The sequence below is a fragment of the Aphis gossypii genome, chromosome X (genome assembly GCF_020184175.1).
Source record: "Aphis gossypii isolate Hap1 chromosome X, ASM2018417v2, whole genome shotgun sequence".
Classification (NCBI taxonomy): domain Eukaryota; kingdom Metazoa; phylum Arthropoda; class Insecta; order Hemiptera; family Aphididae; genus Aphis; species Aphis gossypii.
Window position 1 is genome coordinate 8,801,335 of NC_065533.1, and position 14,889 is coordinate 8,816,223.

Consider the following 14,889-nt stretch of genomic DNA (forward strand, 5'->3'; position numbering starts at 1 on the left):
TTTATCATACACAACTAGCACAAGACCACGATTAAAGATATAATAAATAAATAATAATATCTTTAATCGTGCACAAGACAGGAGAGTGAAAAACAGAATAACAGTTATCTGTAAATGATATTTACAGTATTTGCAGTTATTAGTTATTCAAGACGTTTGTGATTTGCAAGACATTTCAGTATTTCACATTTATATGCTAATCGAGTGACGAGCACTGTAGTACTCGATAGTAGACTGCGTTAAAATGGAAAATGAAAATTTCATTTTATTCATCATGATTGTACTTACATAAAATACTTAGACATAAATACAATTTGTACATCATTTGATCATAGTTAGTATTTTCATTTTATTATGGTATAATATATTATTTCAGTATACTCTCGTAATAAATTATCTGTTTATTTTTTTTTTAGATCTTGATGACAATACTATACAGTCAAATATAGTATCAGTATTAGCGAGTGATGGTGTAGTGCTAAAAGAAAATGATGTAATATCTATAGAAATTCCTGAATGGTATGCATAATCTATTTGGTATATTTATATGCTTTAATAAACCCTTTACATTTATATTTTTTAAAAACCTAATTTTTACAATCTTGCTTAAAATACATTTTAATTACCTACATGTTATTTCATTTTACTCAAATAAAACTAATTATATAATATTTGAACTGTTTAGGGCCATGAATTATGATATAACATTTAAAGACACAAAGCAAGCGTTCAAAAACACATCCACCAATTCCACCCAATCTTCAACTGGTATGAACTTGTTAATAATGTTATTTATATTTGGCTTAAAACTGACATGAACAATATTTTTGGATTTTAATATTTTTTTTTTCAACAATAAAATTTGTTTCAGTAATTTCAAACTCTATTATATCTAATACGTGTATAAAAACGTGGACTTCTAGAGCTATACACCTTCTTATTGAAAATAGAAGTGATCTTGAACAAGAGTTCAATGGAAATAAAAAGAATTTTAAGATTTGGGAAAAAATATCAGAAAGATTACGTAAGAGTGGTATTGATATTTCTGGGCCAGGCTGCAATACCAAATTCAAAAACTTAATGGTAACATTCAAAGACAACCTTCAAAGGGCTAATAAATCTGGAGAAGGTTGCATTAACTGAGAGTATTACAGTAAAATGAAGGAATATTTTGGAAAGAAAGACTCCGTAATACCAAAAAAAAATCACTCTGAACGAAAGCAGTTTAACTAATTGTAAAAAGACTAGAAATGATAATCAACATGAAGAAGCCACCATACTATCAAAACTAAATGATGAAGAAAACGATGAACTAACTAGCATCATGCCAAAAAAAAAGAAAAAAAAAATTTTCAAGATGTGTTATTGGAAAAATTCAAAGAAGACCGCAAGTCCAGAGATCTGTTTCAAAAAAAATTGGAAAATTACATGGAAACACTTATTTCAATAGAAAAGGCAAAACTAGAAAAATTATAATAAATATGTTTTTTTTTATTTATAAAATCAACAGTGATCATTTATTTTATAGTTACTTTATTTTAATATATTATATAAAAATTAAGTAATTGTTTTGTTATTACACTTAATGAATATTTTAACTTCATTTTTTATAAAAAAAAAAAAACAAGTTTGTTTACTATACTATTTATTTTATTGTTTTGTTTTTTGTTATTACACTTCACTTTGTTATTTTAATATATTATTTAAATGGATATTTTAACTTTCATTATTTATAAATTTGTTCTTCGTTTTATGATTTGTTGAGCTATTACTGTTGAGTTATTCATCATAAATATTTCACATGTAATGTATTTCACCAGTATGATGCTTAACTTTCATAAAACCTAAAACAAAATATAAAGAAAACATTGCATAATTTAATGCAACAGTTATCACTTGTACATAAACGAAAAAAGTCAAGTTATTTTAATATCAAAAATTACCAAGAAGTTAAGTCATTTCTTTTATTAATTCCTTGTCTTTGAGTGGCTGCTGTTGAACTACCAAAATCTTGATTGATTTCTTCATTCAAAAAGTATTGATCAATATCCTTTATTTCCATTGTGTCATTATTTTTTAAAGTAAAATTGTGTAAAACACAAGCTGCAGTCACAGTAAGACTCATAATTTCAATTGATTTAGCTTCTAGAGACCTAAAATTATGTGAATGTTTGCTGTCTTCTAAACATTTAAAATACATAATTAATATAGTGAATAGAATTACTTAAGTCTACGGAAACGTCCCAGTAATAAACCAAATGCTTGTTCGACAACAACACGGGTGGAGCTCAATCTCCTATTAAATAATTTCTCTCTGTCTGATAAATCATGAGTGGCCTTGTACGGTACCATAAGGTTATCAAGTAATGGGAAAGCGGAATCTCCAAGTATGTGAAGTTCTTTAGAAATTATTTCAAGTGGATTATTCAAAAGTGTGTTTCCTAATGAGGAATTTTTAAATACTCTTGCGTCGTGTGAGCTTCCAGGCCAGCCAGAAAATATGTATGTAAACTCTAATTGAGCATTACACAAAGCCTAAACATAAAAATATATTTTTCATTTTAAAATAAAAACAAAAGCATTTCAAACAACCTAAATCATCCTTACCAAAAGCACAATTGACTGAAACATATTACGATTCGTGTAGTCACTTCTCTTATCCTTTGGAGAATGTATCCTTATGTGACAACCATCAATACACCCAACAGTATTTGGCATATAATTAATTCTTAAGTCTTTGAAGTTTTATACGGTTTCTAGGTATGATAAAATAACTTATACTTCATAAGTATACCTAATACTTCTTATTAAATAGGATTATATTTATAAATACATATCTGTTATACCAATGTTTTAGCTTTTAGACTTATGTATTTTATAATATAATTTGTAAGAAGTATGGTTCTGTATAAACAAATAAATAATTTTCCATTTTCAGTCAATTAAATGAATATTAGCTACCAGTTTCAAAACTTCCTCTTGGCCATATGATAAAATCATCTATAAGTTTTGAAATAGCCCGAATATATTTGTGAATTTTACGGCAAGATAGACCCCTATTTAAATCAAAACGATCCCCAACTTGGCTGTAAAAATGTACAACTTAATTACCATCAAATAATAGCATATCACAGCCTATAAATTAAAAATACATAATAAATAGAAGGATTTATGTGTTAATTAGGTACCTACCGAAACGTCTCAGTATTACTCATATACCATATGGTCATTAATGTTGCTTTCTTAAAATCAACCTTAGGTCTTCCTATTTTATCAACTGAAATATAAAATGGTTTTACTTTACACATCAACACCTATGACAAAAAAAAAATTAAAGAAAATAAATAAAAAAAATGAAATATTATTTTAATATTAAAAATATTTACCTCAACTGAATTCCTGTTAAGTCTAAAATGACTTTTAAAGTCTAAGTCATTGTACAAACTTGTAACTAACATGAAGTTAGTAATACGGACTTTAGTATTTTTAAGTTAATTTAACAATAACATTTTTTTCTTATCCAAACAAGTATTCATTTCTTGAAGATGATTTAAAAAATATATATAATTAGATATGTTTTGAAGATTCATTTTAAAGATTTAATTCACAGTTTTCAATTAAAATTTTATTCAATTAATATTTTGTAATTTCTTATTTTGTTAGTTATTTCATAAAAATCGACAATCTTGCTTGAATTTAATTGATAATTGATATTATGATAACATCATAGCGGTTTATGGCGGTCAAACGTATTAACCAACTTGTTACAACGCAATTCCCCAAAAAGGTGTTCCTAAACTCCAATCAATCCGCTGAACAATCAGCTAGATTAGTTTATGAGTTTCGGAACACACGGAATGTAATAATATCGCTTAAAATTAACATTTTACACGTTGTTTAAGTAGAATTGTTTAATTCTTAAGGTTTATGTGTACTAATGCACTGTGCATAGTTAGTTTAATGAAAAATCGCGTAAATTGAAAGTTTAAACTAAAATTTTGTTCAAATTTTCTAAAAGTATATGTTTTTCATATAGTACGAAATACTTGTTTGGATCCAATTGGGACATTTGATAAGGATTTATAACATTTGTGACGTAACACTATCCGTCCGTATATACTATTCAAAATTGTTTATTTTGGTAATAGTTTAATGTAGATAGGTATTGTTATACAGATAGGTATATTGAATATTAACATATAAGTATATAAATTTATTATACTAATAAGTACATTTAGGATTATGAAAATAAAATTCTGATACTATTTTTTAAGTTATTAAAATCATTGTATAAATCAAACTACTTTTACACGTAAAACATAGTCGGCTGCACAGTCGTCGACGCGGCTAATCGTCAAATCTCATTATCTCGTTGAATAAATGATCTTTTAACTTCTATTTTTAACTAAATTAAAGATTTTACTAAAATGTTTTTCATTATGTTGAATATACCAGTCATCAATAAACTTTAAATTAGAAAAAAATATTACAGTTGCGATGTTTTTAATACTAAATCATGTATTTTTGTGTTTTGAAAAATAAATAACTTAAAAAATAGTGTACAATAGTAATTTGCTTTTACCCACACTTTTAGAACGAAATAATTTAAAATATAATTGAGTGATCGGTTGAAAAGTACCTAAGTTTTAAAATGAGTTGGACAAAAAGTTCGGTTTCAATTTTTATTGTCAGACAAAAAGATGTGCTATTTTTAGTGTCAGATAAATATTCCGAAAATTCAAAATATTCTATTATTTCTAAATTTTTATTTGATTTTTTTGTTAATTTATATTTATTTTAATTTTAAACTGAAGCGATAACAATCAACCTACAAGTTCACCTAAAATTACTTTCCAAGTGGATATTAAATGGATATTTGTATAGATTTAGATAGCCTTCATAGGCCAGGAATGTCTTATTATAATATAATATAAAGAAAAAAATATATAAACTGTACCTTGTACCTTCTTAAAAATAAAAAATGAAAAAAATATATAGTAATGTATATGCACTTGTATGTACAAAAAAAAATTTAATTTAATTTACTTAAATTTAATATTAATTATATTGTATTTCACTTATAGGTCTATACTATCTAGTATATACTTAGCCACCTAGGTATATAATAAATTAAAATTTAGTAGAATATTTTATAAATTTGGACTATATTTCCGTCCTAGATTCTCTTAATTAAACTTATTAAAATAAAAATTATTTATGAAATTTTGTAACAATTACATTTTTATAATAAACAATATTAGAAAAATTGCATACAACAATTTGATGGTAGATATGTAGGTACTTGCAGATTCAAAAAAAAATGATGGGTTTTTATCTGATGAAGCTCAAAACATATTAACGCAACTCTTAATAAATTACCTATTTCAGGAACAGAGCAAATATGAATAAAACAGTTATTTATTATTATATTATATTTAAAATATATAAATTGATACTATTTTAAAATATTATAGGGGTAATGATTTATTTTTTCGTAAAATATCTGATTTCATAGTGCAAGTATTTCCCAAAGAACATAAGGTACACGCATAATTTTTTATAGACTAAATTGTTAATTTAGTTTAGATAAATACTTTTTATTTTTAATTTGAATTTAGAGCGTTTACTTTATACCAGCAAGGTCTGAGGGACCTACTCAAACTCACGCTAAAGGGAAACTTATAGAACGGTGGAAGAACGTAGCTCGTCGTTTAAAGGCAATTGGTGCAATAAATTCTTTTTCAGTCGTAAAAAACCTACAACTTTCAGCTACAGATATTTCATTTTGGTGCTGCTCGGATATGCGGTCTACCGACGGGACGCGGTCTACTAACATGCATGTAGACCGCATATCTGAGCAGCGATAAAAAAAAAACATTAAAAGATAAAATTGACCCAAATATAATTTGCTGTAATATAATGTATACCTACGATATAGTTTTGTATTTTCCAACTATATTTATTGTTGGGTACTAAATGACAAAATCACTGATATATCACAGTGTGGTAGTGTATTTATTAAGTTTGTTAATAATCGAACAGCCGTCGATCAGTAACCTAACCGTATATTCATCATGCAATTAAAAGAGTTCTATTCGACCGTCGCCTGTAGTGAAGAAAATGCCACTGCATTTTTAAGGGAGCATGGCTTATTAGATACTGTCAACGAAACGTTACCATGCCATAAGTGCGGTAGTGAAATGGTAAATAGTAGAAAACGCGATCGCGGAGGTGAATTTCGTCCGGTTCTTCGGTGCAAAAAAAAAGGGTGCCAGACTTCACGCAGTGTACGACAAGGCAATAAATTTTTCACTATGAGAACTTGAACAACAAGTCTAATAGTAAACTAAAATTGACGGAAATATTAGAATTGGTTTTTTTTTTTGTATTGGACATACCTCTTAGAACAACAGCCACACTAACAGGTAGGTGCCAGGAGACAGTTACTGACTGGTTTAATATGTGTCGTGAAGTATGTTCAAGTATTGTTCAAAAACGACCAAAGATGCTGGGAACTGTCATAAATCCAATACAGATTGATGAGGCAAGATTTGCCGGAAAAAGAAAATATAATCGTGGAAGGTTACTTAATGGTGATCAACCCGCTTCATCAGAAGACAGTGATGCTGAAATACACAACGGTAGAAACCATGGTCGAAGAGTTGATGGGACTTGGGTTTTTGGACTTAAAAATGGTTCTGACTGCCGATATTTTTATGTTCTTCGAAGAGACAAAAACACATTACTACCAATTATTCTACAAGAGTGTGAAGCTGGCTCTGTTATTCATTCAGACGAGTGGGCAGCCTATAGATGTTTGAAAGATAATGGATTTATTCATAACACTGTTAACCACCAGCAAAATTACGTTGATCCTTTGACGAAAGCTCACACTCGGAGCATAGAGAGATCATGGTTGGATGCAAAAACAAAAATTATGAAAACAATGAGAGGCACAACCATGCAACTTTTGCAATCGCATCTCGACCACTATTGTTGGAAAGTTGCTAGTAAAGAAGAACCTGATTTATTTATTGCATTTTTGAGGGACATTAAAGCAGTTTATCGTTAAGGTTTTTATACATAAAATTATTTTTAATATTTTTTTACATACCTAATTTTTAATTTTCTTAGTAATATTTTTTTGCTTTTTTCAAAAATATTTTTGACTTATGACATTGCGTATTGTATTATTTATTTACATACCATTATTTTTAATGATTTTTACTAATATACTAATAATTAATAAAATTATTTTTAATATTTTTTTACATAATTTTTAATTTTCTTAGTAATATTTTTTTGCTTTTTTTAAAAATATTTTTGACTTATGACATTGCGTATTGTATTATTTATTTACATACCATTATTTTTAATGATTTTTACTAATATACTAATAATTAATATATTTGATTATTATTTTAATTTGGTTATTTATTTACATACTACTATTACTATTAACTGCGTATTATAGGTGTGCGGTCTACATAATATGTAGACCGCATATCTGAGCAGAAAAATGTCGGTAGACCGCATATCCGAGCAGCACCTTCATTTTCTGGTATTTATAATTGAATACAAATAAATAATCATTTATTTTTATTTTTCATTACTTATTAATAATATATATTTTAAATTTTACACGCTATAGAAGATACATTGGCTATTAAGCGTTGGTTGGCAAATGAAGGGTTGACAGAAAATTTTGACGTTGTTTTGTCTAAATGGCAATTAACTTATGAGTTACGAAAACACGAAATTTTAGAACCTAAAAATCAACACTTGTCAGACTTTTTTGAAGTTTGGCCTGTACTTCAGGGTCCGTCTGGTTATGAATTGGTATGTTTTTTTTTATCAGTTTTTATACTAAAATATATTTAAAAAGACTCATGTGTATTTGAAAACACATTTTTCAATATATTTAAAACTATAATATAAGTAGGTATGAGTCTCATCTAATTAATACTATTTATATTTTATTATTTTGGACAGATCGTTGAAGACTTTCGTTTGGGTATCCTGAAATCATACAATTTATTCAAGGATTTTAATTGTTTTGTAAACAGTTGGGAAGTGTTCTCAACTACATTATTAAAAATAAGAAGAAGCAGTATCAAAGATAAATATGCATCTAATCTACTGTCTAATTTGGATTTAGCTGAACTGAATGGAAGTGAGTATAATATAGATATAGAGTAGGTAATATACTGTCCAGTATATTTTATTTACATTTATTGGTACATGAATTTAGTATAAATAAATAGTCAGAATAAAATATTAAATATTTCTAATAAGAACATTATTATTATTATTGTTTTTTTTATATATTAGAAGTCTATCAATACAAAAAGTAAAATATTATGATTTTGTATTATAATTGTTAGTTTTACATTATATGGATTAATTTATTGTTATTAATGTTATTATAATTATTATAATTTTAGATTTGAAAACAGTTAATATTTTAAAATTACTTTTAATTCCTTATTTGATTTCAACTAAGACATTAATAAAAAATACTTTGCCTAATGGAAAAAATAAATGTTGGAAGCCTTCATTATTAGAATCTTCTTCTGCATTCACTTATTTTTGTACTGTAAGTTTATGATATAAAATTAGTTCATGAATAAATGTATACCTACTTATATTGATGTTTTATTTAAATAGAATCTGATTGGTCTTCAAGAAGATATTGATAAGAGACGATCAAAATATAGTCAATATTGAGCTACAATTCAACCATATATAATCGTTGTTGGAAAAGATTTCAACTCCATTGCTTCCTGTTATATCAGGGTAAATAAAAAGTTATGGTGCTTTGACTGCCCTTTAAAAGCTCTAGAAATTTGTTTCAAGTCATATTTTGTATTTAATTGTGCATTACCCAACGAATGTTATGATACTTGGCTTGTAATTCAACAACAATCATTTAAATTGTTCACAAAATATGACAAAATAATTTCTATTACTACTTCTATTATAGCTAATCTTAATGCATAACAATTGCCTTTTATATTTTTATTTTAATTTTTGTTGTTTAAAAACAGTGAATTCTTAATTTTTTATATTTTTCTTAACTTCACAAGAGTACAAGACTCGTATTTTAACAGTAACAATCAGTGTTATATATTAGATATTATATTATATTTTGATTTTTATTTGATTTTTGCTATTTTAGAATAGTGGATTCTTAATTTTTTATATTTATTTTAATTTCACAAGACTTATATAACAATTAGTATTATATATTGTTTTATTATATTTTAATTTTTATTTCATTTTTGTTGTTTAAGAATAGGAAATTCTTAATTTTTATAATTAATATTATATATTATTATATAAGTACTGTAGTAAACCGACGTTTTTAGTATAAAAACGTAGTTCTAAAGTGGCCTAGAACTATATCACGCCACCGAGTCGGACCACTGATGCCGTTTCCTTATTGGATTAAACATATCACGCCACTTCATAGACGTAGATCATCCTATTCTCCATCACGGCATGTTCCATATAAATATGAGTCCTAATCATAGATTTAATTAGTTAGTTAAGAGTCAGTTAGACTTAGTGAGTGTTGTCACTTGCTCTCCGGTAGTTAAGCACTTGTGCTTACGCTAACGAAAGCCTTTTCATTTATTGTTTTAACAAGTTAATAAACGTATCAATTATCTTATTAATCTATTGTTTAACTTATATACCTCATCTCTCCAACCTACTACGGAACGTGCATTCGTCGTAAAAGAAGCGTGCAGCAACCATCACTGGTTACTACAGTACTATTATTTTATATATTTTATAAAATACATAATTATATTATATTGTTACTATTATTATTATTATTATTATTATTATTTACTACTCAAAGTAAATTAAAGTAAACTTCATTATGTATTTATGTTCCATCTATTCATTAAAATGTCTTACAATTAATCAACTTATTTTGCATTTAAAAATATATCATCATTACGGTAGCCAATCAGTATGCACATGTAGACAAGATGGTTGTATAACAGATGTTCGAGGGTCTGATAAATTTAGAAAACATTTAATGAAATGTCTTACTTTTCCAGTAACTACCGACTATAGTGTTGAAGTAAATAATTTAGGTACTTCGGTATTAGAATCATCTGATACTATTGATAATCATTTAACTGAAAATGAACAAAATCAAATAAATAATTCCATAATTACCTTAAACAATTCAAATACCTCTTATAAAAAACCTACTGTAACTGAAACTCTAATGCAGGAAATAGTTGATGGAGTATCAGATTTATTTTCTAGTGGTATAGTTTTATTTTTAAAAAACATGGTAATGTCTCATTTAAAAGGTTGCAGTATTTCTGAAAAAAAAAATGAAATAGATGAGATAAATAAATGAGATTTGTTTGATACTTTGGCTAATCCTTTTTTAAATTTCAAAACTGAATATCACAGATTTAAATTTTTTGAGGCTAATAATTTGTTTTTTAAACCCAAGACAATAGTGATAGGTCACACAATTGAAAAAAAACTATTTCAGGCATAGATCAACAAATAATGGTACCAGTTTAAGGACATTTACAATCAATTAAACAAAATCTTAAATTATTGTTTGAACTTCCTGGGGTTTACGAAACAGCTTTTCAGTATACTGAAGCTGCTACCGATCAAAATCAAATACTTTCATCGTTTCTTAATGGTACTACTTGGAAGTCTATCAAACATAAATTTAGTAATAAAATTGTTTTTCCTATATTCTTGTATTATGATGATGTTGAAATAGGAAACCCATTAGGATAACACTCTGGTGTTCATAAAATGGGTTGTGTGAATTATACAATTCCTGCTTTCCCCCCCCCCCAGAATATTTATCAACATTAGATAATATATTCCCTGCATTCTTATTTCACTCTTCAGATCTATCAAAATTCAATAATAAAACTATGTTCTCTGCTCTGATTAATGATTTGATTGATTTACAAGAAAATGGAATAACTATTACAGTTAATTCAAATATTATTCAGATATATTTTGTTCTTGGACTAGTCTTGGGTGACAATTTGGGCCTTAATTCTATATTAGGCTTTGTGACAAGTTTTTCAGTCAATTATTGTTGTAGAATTTGTCGCTCCCATAAAACTAACCTTCAAAAGATGCTGTTAGAATGCCCAGAATCCCTTACAAATGAAGAAAACTATAAATTAGATATCCTTCAGGCTAATGCAGCTGAAATAATAATGCTATTCCTAATTATCATGTGATAACTAATAGTGTATGTGATTTTATGTATGATGTAACAGAGGGAGTTGCCCGTTATGATATGGCAGTTGTAATCACACAATTAATAAATGATAAGTATTTAACGTCAGAAAATTTGAATAATCGCATATTATTATTTGAATATGGCGTTACAGAAAAAAAAAATTCACCTCCAACAATTAATCAAAATCATTTAAATAAAGAATAAATAACTATGTCATCTTCTGAAATGCTTTGTGTTGTTAGATATTTTGCATTAATTGTTGGTGAACTAGTTCCTATTGAAACCCCTATTTGGAAATTATATATAGCGTTACGAAAAATTGTGGATATATGCTGTGCAAGAAAAATTCAACCTGAATGTTCTTAGTTATTGAATCAATTAGTGGCTGAACATAATAGACTTTATTTATTATTATCCGGAAGTAATCTTAAACCTAAATTTCACATATTAACCCATTATGGGGGACTTTTAATAAAAAATGGACCATTAATACTGTAGTGATCGCTGTGCAGGACACTGCGACTACGTACCAATTATTATTTAAACGACGTAGCACGTTCCTTGGTTGAGCTTGAGTTGTTGTGAGAAAGGTAGATGTTGTAAATTAAAACACTTGTTGTTTTAATTGAAATAAGGTAAATGTTTTATTAAGTTTGAACAAATAAAATATTTAAATAATGACATAAAACAAAGTTAAAATAGCTTACTGCTATGTAAAATTATAAGTACTGGGGATTGACCGTAAACTCGCGGCGATGTGGCTGTGACAAAGTCCACGACGAGCAATAGTCTTACACTGAAGTTAACTACCTTCTGAATAATACTAAGTCTTCTACTCGTATTTATATGAGTTCTCAATGACGTACAGGGGACTAGTATTATTAATCGTTTTAATTAGATCTATTTTAGAGTGGTATTATATTATCATGGTAATTTACATAATTATGGAATCTAAAATGTTGTTTCCGCTGATTGTGGCTAAAATTTACTATTTGTGGAAAACATGTATCTCCGGTGATCTTTGCCCTATGTAAGTATCACCAGGTGTTTCCGCTGAGTTAATGTTTATCAATCGACGGAAAGAACATGTTTTTCTGATCTCTGGCCTATTGCTTACAATGTAGGTGTATTACTTAAATTAATACACATTTTCTACATGATTTAATAATATAACTTAATATAATATAATATAATATAATACAACACAATGCAGGTGCATTGGGTTTACTACAATATTGACTTCTTCAATTAGATTTGAAGCCAAGCATAAGATATTAAAAGCGTATGCAAATTCAATTCCTTGTAGAATCAACCTTGGTCACACTCTTGCAAATAAAATTCAACTGCAAATGGCAAGTCGATATTTGACTATGTCTGGTTTAGGATCAGATTTAAAAATGGGCAAAAGTTATATAATAGCTCCAACTGAAGAATTGCCATAATTTATTTTGAATAAAATTCCTACTGAGTTTGAAATCATATACATCAAGGTTGGATTATAAAGGAATATTATACCAACCAGGTATGATACTAGTATTAGAAGTAAATTTAGATAATTGCATTTTCGGAGAAATAATAAAAATATTTATTGGTGAATTACAAATACTATATTTCATATATAAACAAATAATAACTGTAGGTTTTGATAGTCATTATTATGCATATCAAGTAAAATTAAATTCTGAACTACCATTTTGTGGTTGTTACATAACAGATTTACACGATCCTACTCCTACCATCATTAGGACTTTAGGAAATGGATATCAGTTAGTGTCATTAAGATATGCATTATAATGAATATTACTAATGACACAGCTAATTATTATATTTGATAGTTTTATTATTTTATAATTTATTGTTTACATATACCTATTATATTATTAAACTTATTTCATTTATGTAAATTACTATATTATGTATTTATGTTACATTAAATAAATCAAAATTATACTAAATTTGAGAGTTAAATTATTTACCTTTTAGATCTAATGAATTCATACACTTATATACACAAGTGTAGATACATGTACATTTGCAAATAAGATACTATTACTCAAATTTTGCTTCTATGGTATTTTGTATGTATTATATACTATAATATATTACCTATACATTATATATATGCATTAGGTAATAATAAGTAAAAGGTGTTAGTTTAATATTGACATTTAATGAGGTGAATATTCATTTTAAACTATGTTATTTCTACATTTCTTTTTAAAATTATCTTTATTACAAATGGAGTTAATAGAGCTTAAAAATATTTGTTAAATCTAAATTTATTTTATACATATTATTTTGACAATAAGTGGAATTAGAATAACCTACAATTGGTGTTATTTTTACATTTGTTATAATTGGCATTGTAATTAATTACATAGTTATTTTAAATAATGTTGTTGTATCTACCCCTTAATAGAACTTGTGCATACAAATTAAGCATTTACAATAAATTCATTTTTTTAACAATAAATTGTAGTTAAATCAACTGCAATTTAGCTCTGAGCGAAAAACGACGTGCAAATGTGTAATACATTAACACTTTAATGTGTTATAACGACTACACTTTTCTATGTGTGTATAATACACTAATTTTAAATGCAATGATTCTATGATATTGTGGTATACCAGTATTTCAGTATAAACGGCATAACCAACTAGGTAAGTTTTACCCTCGTATTCACTAGTTAATGACACTCTCTAAAATAAATTAGAATGGCACTGTTAACTAACGAGGTACGATTGTGTGCGCTTGTCGATTCTTCGCTCCTTTATAGTGGAAACGACTCGAAGATTACCTATACCCGTGGTACGTATATCTCGGCGCTGTTTCCTATATAAAGGTAGGAACGCAAGGAAGACTTAAATGATATCCAACTCGGGTTGTCCTGGTCGGAAACACTTTTTTATTAAACTTCAAAAACACAAAATAAACAATCAAAAATTCTATAAATTTAGTCCGTACTATAACCGCCGCTTCACACGTGCGATCGTCGTACTTACACTCTCGCCGACTCACTCAGCGACAGCGGGACTCTTCCTGCCCGTGCGTACGGCGGTCTTATATACGAAATTTTTCTTGTCGCCTCAGCACATTTTGCTTCACCGGCCTCTCCCGTGTTTTATTTAAAAATATTTTTCTTTATACATATTAAGTAATAATTTGGACGACTGTCTACAATATACGACAATATGTATCATTATACAGGTACGAAAAACGATTCTGAACGGAGATGACTTATCAGAATGTCAGCCTAGAATATATTTTTTACTGGGTGGAGAAAAAGGCGGTTTATGTTTTAATGACCTGATACCTGAATATTCCAAAATGAAATCATATACAGAAAAATAATTATGTCAATTTAAACAATTGGTGTGTTTCAAGTTTCTACGATTAGTAATTTTTAACTATAACGAACATTTGAAATTATTTGATAGTAAATCGTCATTTTACGCGCGAATTTTTGTTTTCGAAAAATTTAAACTTTAGATAAATTTTTTATTGCAGGCCAACACTCAACTTCTTTTACAAAATTGTTTATACATTTTTAATTACAAAATAATTTTCAAATATTTATGGTTTTGCTGAATTTTGCCTATAATTGAACTTCAAACGCTAATAAAAAAAAAAAAAACGGTACTGG

The 14,889-nt window shown here is 27.3% G+C and overlaps 3 pseudogenes; 2 read left to right on the top strand and 1 right to left on the bottom strand.

Annotated features, from left to right (window-relative positions):
* The first annotated feature begins 270 nt into the window (after positions 1-270).
* On the top strand, positions 271-1,476 carry LOC114133107 (uncharacterized; annotated as a pseudogene).
* A 352-nt stretch (positions 1,477-1,828) lies between these two features.
* On the bottom strand, positions 1,829-3,590 carry LOC114133108 (uncharacterized; annotated as a pseudogene).
* Positions 3,591-3,736: 146 nt separating this feature from the next.
* LOC126552312 (uncharacterized) lies at positions 3,737-9,000 on the top strand (annotated as a pseudogene).
* Positions 9,001-14,889: the final 5,889 nt, after the last annotated feature.